Source organism: Sus scrofa, unplaced genomic scaffold (assembly GCF_000003025.6).
Source record: "Sus scrofa isolate TJ Tabasco breed Duroc unplaced genomic scaffold, Sscrofa11.1 Contig83, whole genome shotgun sequence".
NCBI classification, from domain to species: domain Eukaryota; kingdom Metazoa; phylum Chordata; class Mammalia; order Artiodactyla; family Suidae; genus Sus; species Sus scrofa.
The window spans coordinates 35,443-40,879 of record NW_018085323.1 but is presented as its reverse complement, the minus strand read 5'-3'; the positions used below and the strand labels follow the sequence as shown (position 1 = coordinate 40,879).

General features: G+C 59.3%; 1 pseudogene; it reads right to left on the bottom strand.

Annotated features, from left to right (window-relative positions):
- Window positions 1–268: 268 nt before the first annotated feature.
- LOC110259110 lies at window positions 269–4,056 on the bottom strand (annotated as a pseudogene).
- Window positions 4,057–5,437: the final 1,381 nt, after the last annotated feature.

Here is a 5,437-nt window from a genome sequence, read left to right as displayed (position 1 = left end):
TTCGGGAAGGAAGTGGGGAGGGAGGATGTGCTATGCCTCTGAGAGGTGGCCTCTTGCCTTTCTCTTTACTAGTTTTAACTTGAGCACATGCTGGAGAGGTTTTTAAACTAGCTAGCATCCAGCCGTATGTATTTCCAGTATTGCTTCGCAGTGACAGTGGACCGGAGAGGCCTGGTCAGGTGAAACCTGAGACAGAAAGACAGTGTGCCTGAGGACGAGGGGACGAGAGGTCCAAGGCAGAGCACAGCTCTCCTGCTCGTTCCCAGCGCACTTGAGTAAGACAGGTCATGACTGGGGAAAGGCACTTTTTGTCTGCTTCTGAGGGTGGAGAATCACCTCGGATAGGATGTGAAACCTGCCAAGGCTTGCGACTCTATGCCGGGATGTCTGACTGGAAATCCTGAAAACTCGGGCCTGGGGCTAGGCAGGTTCAGCATGGTTCCAGTTGCTTCAGGGACACCCAAAAGTTTGAGGCGCTTCCTGCGGGCTTAGCAGGTAAAAGACCCAGCAATGTCCGTGCGGTGGCTGTGGTGACCGCTGCCAGGCCAGGTTCAATGCCTGGACAGGGAACGTCCACATGCCATGGGCATGACCAAAACAAGAAAAACACTGAAGAGTTCTGCACCTGCAGGGCTTCGGGCCAGGGGAGGAAAGGGAACTGGATCATACCTGTCCTTGAATTCCGGGTCACTGGGGTGGCGGGCCTGGTGGAGGTCTTGGTGGGCTGGGACCTGGGGGTGGTGGGGGTGGTCCGGGCGGAGGTCTGGCACCAGGTGGGGCTGGTCCGGTGGCGGCGGTCCGGGCGGGGGCGGTCCGGGCGGGGGTCTGGCACCGGTGGGGCGGGTCCGGGTGGCGGCGGTCCGGGTGGGGGCGGTCCGGGCGGGGGTCTGGCGCCAGGTGGGGCTGGTCCGGGTGGCGGCGGTCCGGGTGGGGGCGGTCCGGGCGGGGGTCTGGCACCCGGTGGGGCTGGTCCGGGTGGCGGTGGTCCTGGTGGTGGAGGTCCGGCGGTGGTCTGGCACCGGTGGGGGGGTCCGGGTGGCGGTGGTCCGGGTGGGGGCGGTCCGGGCGGGGTCTGGCGCCAGGTGGGGCTGGTCCGGGTGGCGGTGGTCCGGGTGGGGGCGGTCCGGGCGGGGGTCTGGCGCCAGGTGGGGCTGGTCCGGGTGGCGGTGGTCCGGGTGGGGGCGGTCCGGGCGGGGTCTGGCACCAGGTGGGGCTGGTCCGGGTGGCGGTGGTCCGGGTGGTGGGGTCCGGGCGGGGGTCTGGCACCAGGTGGGGCTGGTCCGGGTGGCGGTGGTCCGGGTGGGGGTGGCCGGGTGGGGGTCTGGCACCGGTGGGGCTGGTCCGGGTGGCGGGTGGGGGTGGGGGTGGCGGGGGTCTGGCACCGGTGGGGCTGGTCCGGGTGGCGGTCCGGGTGGGGGCGGTCCGGGGGGGGTCTGGCACAGGTGGGGCTGGTCCGGGTGGCGGTGGTCCGGGTGGGGGCGGTCCGGCGGGGGTCTGGCACCAGGTGGGGCTGGTCCGGGTGGCGGTGGTCCGGGTGGGGGGTCCGGGGGGTCTGGCACCTGGTGGCTGGTCCGGGTGGCGGTGGTCCGGGTGGGGGTCCGGGCGGGGGTCTGGCACGCGGTGGTCCGGGTGGGGGGCGGTCCGAGGGGCGGGGGTCTGGCACCAGGTGGGGCTGGTCCGGGTGTTGGTGTCCGGGTGGGGCGGTCCGGCGGGTCTGGCCCCGTGGACATGGTCCGGTGTGGCGGTGGGTCCGGGATGGGGGGCGGGTCCGGCGGGGGGCTGGCACCAGGTGGGGCTGGTCCGGGTGGCCGTGGGTCCGGGTGGGGGCGGTCCGGGCGGGGTCTGGCACCAGGTGGGGCTGGTCCGGGTGGGGCGGTCCGGGCGGGGGTCTGGCACCAGGTGGGGCTGGTCCGGGTGGCGGCGGTCCGGTCACCAGGTGGTCGTGGCGGTCCGGGCGGGGGGGTTGACCAGGGGGGCGGTGGGTGGGGTGGTGGGGTGGGGGGGTCGGGCGGGGGTCTGGCACCAGGTGGGGCGGTCCCTGCTCGCCGCACCAGTGGTCGTGGTCTCTTCTGATGTCCTCACCTTGCTTTCCTCAGGAGGAGGGGCCTGGGTGGTCCGCCTCCAGGAGGTGGTCTCAGAAACTTCTCAGCGGAGTTTGAGTTTGCATCCTCTAAATCTGTAGAGTCCGGACACAGGAATAGGGCACATTGTAGGTGGTACACGCCCCCTCACATTTTGAACCCTGAACCCCTTGTCAGCTAGTCCATTCTGCTGAGCCTGCCTCTCTCTACCAACAACCTCTCCTCACTGCCTCCATCCTCTGCAGACACTACTTAGTGAGTCTTAGTAGAGCTTTGCTCTGGCAAAGAGCGTGTCCTTAAATGGGCAAGCGAGATGTGGAGGTCTCAGAATTCCCAGGGAGGTCTCCAAGGACAGAAGAAAGCTAACGCAGTGAAACATTGGCAGTTACTTGTTGAGTCACGGACATAGCCTGCCAACTGTGACTCAACCCTGGTCACTTGAGTGCCTGTGTGGAAGCCTCATACTCCAAGCCGAGGTGGATCAAATACTGAGAGAGAGAACGAAAGATTCGCCGAATAACCGTGGCCAATTTTCATTGGCACGGGACACAGTTGAATGGAGAGGCAGAGAGAAAAGCCACCCAGACCCCAGTTCTTTGCATTTTTCCATAAACCATATACGTATACCGAGGGGCATTGTGGACAACGAGAACACTGGAAGGCTTGGTGCTCAGTAGACTGGAGGAGGCAGAATTTGAGCTGCTTCCCTCTGCTCTCCTCCCTCAGCTGTCATTTCTGGCCTGAGGGAGCAGGCCGCATACTCTGTGGCATCCAAGCTACACATCTCTGTTATGCACCTTAGGGCCCTGCTCGTGGTCCCTGAGTCGCGGCTGGCAAAGAATGGCCTATATCCTCTGGGATACTAACATTCATCCAGTCGTGACAAGACAGTGAAAACGACAAGACACTCTAGAACAGAGCAGTTGCTAAAGACAAAAAAAGAAAGGAAGTCGATAGAGGATTTGAGGTGACCTATCTGGTAGGAGGCTGGGAAATCCTGCACTGTTGCCTTCAAGGAAGAAAAGCGCAAGATAAAGCGCAAAACGCATGCCAGATGCCTTGGAAGATGCCCCAAGTACCTTGTCCACACAACCTTTGCAAGATGCCGTGGCAAAGGGAGGACGACGTGAAGGGGTGACGGGTGGTTCTTATGCTGAGGGTCCACCACGACTCCAAAGAGAGGAGGCCCCTGGGTTTTTCGTTTTGGTTTTGGTTTTCCTGTTCCCCCTGGTTTCCGGTTCTACCCTCATGCTGGTTCAGGTAAAGTGCTGGGTGTTTCTGTGTCTTATTTCCTGTCCTTCTGCTCTCCCTCCACATGAGACACTTGACCTACATTAACATGGCCTCACCCAGGTGGGGTGACCGGGAGTCAACACGCGGGTACCACCTTCCACAGCACTATGGAACGGGGCGTGTGAATGGAGCAAATTGCAACCCCTGGCCCTGGGATCTCTGTGTCTCTGTGGAGAGTGAGCTAGAGAGATTGAGGGTCCTGATCCTTTCGCTTCAGTAAAAAGTCTGACCCGGCGTCCCCTCCTGCATGTGTGTGACGCCTCTCGCGAGGCCACCTTCTCCCCCTTCCTGCTCTGATGACTGTAATGCCTTCCTGAGGACACTTCTCTGTATTGGTCGGGCCTCCCTGCAGTGCATCCCTCACAGTCGAGTCAGTGAGACGTGTGCAGAAATGCCAGTCTTCCCTTGTCAGTCTGTGGTTCAAGACTCTGTACGGGGTTCCAGGTACACTTATGTAGCGTCAGCCAGGGTGTGAGGGGCCTTATCCTTGCCTTAAGCACCTGCAGCCCAGGCTTTCCACCTCCCCCGCCGCCTTCTCTACCAGCACCCTCACTCCCGTGGCATCTAACGAACCCCACGCAGAGTCTCAGCAACGCCCCCCCCTTCTTGGTGCTTACCAAAAAAACGGGCTCCGAGCTGAGCTCAGGGCCAGCAAGGCCACTGAGAGCAGGATCGGCAGCATCTGGAGGAAGTGCTGCGGTTGTTCTCAGCTCCGTCCTGGGAGAATCCAGGCAGCTTCCTTATAAAGACCAGCAGACAATGGTATCTTTGAGCTCCGTGCTGGGCGGACCTCATCACTGGATGGAAAGGTTAAGAGCTGAGCTTTAGCCCAGCAGGATGGAGGGGGTAAGAGGTGTCCGTGTGTCATTTCTCAAAGGTGCAGCATGTGACTTGAGCCCCGAGTTGTGAAGGAACAGTGTCCAAGCCATCGGCGCAGACGTCAAAGTTGTTCTGTCATCCTTTGACTGCCATCTGTTCCCTGAGACTGTTGCTCTGTCCTTCGTGGAGCTGTTGTGTGTGGGCTGTGCATGTGTCTGCGTGTCTGTGTGTTGGCCGTGATCCTGTAGCCCAGACGACGCTGGTCAATATCTCTGGCATGATCGTGGCCCGGCTCCATCACTCAGGCCTGTCTGTCCATATGTATATGCTAGGTAGCAAAACGTCTTGCTGATACACACATCCTCTCTGTCTGTCTTTGAAACGTATGTGGAAAAGTGCTGTCGTGCACACACGGGTGCGGAAGCTGAGCCTCACTCAGCCTGCCCGGGCCCCAGAGGTCGTCCGGGAGCTCTCCCTCCACTTTGGTGGTGTGGAACAAAGGTGACCCGATACTCTTCCTTCGTATAAACAGCCTTCGGTGTGCTGGTATTTACCGAAGGCAAGGTAGACACAGAACACTCCGGGGACCTTCTGGGACAGCACCAAATGCATACACAGTTCCTTGAATGATCATGTCATTGCATGTGTACAAGACTTTGTGCCGCTTCTTTTGTAAGAGTCCATGTCCCTCCTTCCTGCTAAGCAGTGTTTTCAACTCTTGTTCCCCACTGACTGTCAGTGGCCACGCTTATGCCATCTTGCTGGGCAAACGGCTGTTCCCTTCAAAACCTCCATGCATCGTCTTGCCCTTCACTTCTTCCGTCAGTTTCCTGGTAGCAACTGTGTTCTCGGATCGTTGTTCATCACGGGGAATTTTCTCTGCAAAGTTCTGCCACTTTTTTCTCCCCATCCCCTATCTGAAACTTATTTGTTGATGTTACATCTCCTTCATCAGTCCTCCTGGTTTTAAGTCTCATATCTAAGTTTTTTGTTTGTTTTTTTGTTGTTGTTGCTATGCTTTTGGGAAGAGTTTTTAAATAGAGCATCCAAATTAGGTCGAGTGTTTACTAGGTTTGTTGACATTTCATTCTAAAATTTGGCAACTAGGTAAGTTTTCCTCCACAAATTTTCTTCTGTGTTCTTGCTTTTGATGGCCGCACCTGAGGCATATGGAAGTTCCGAGGCTAGGGGTCGAATTGGAGCTGCAGCTGCTGGCCTACTCCACAGCCACAGCAACACCAGGC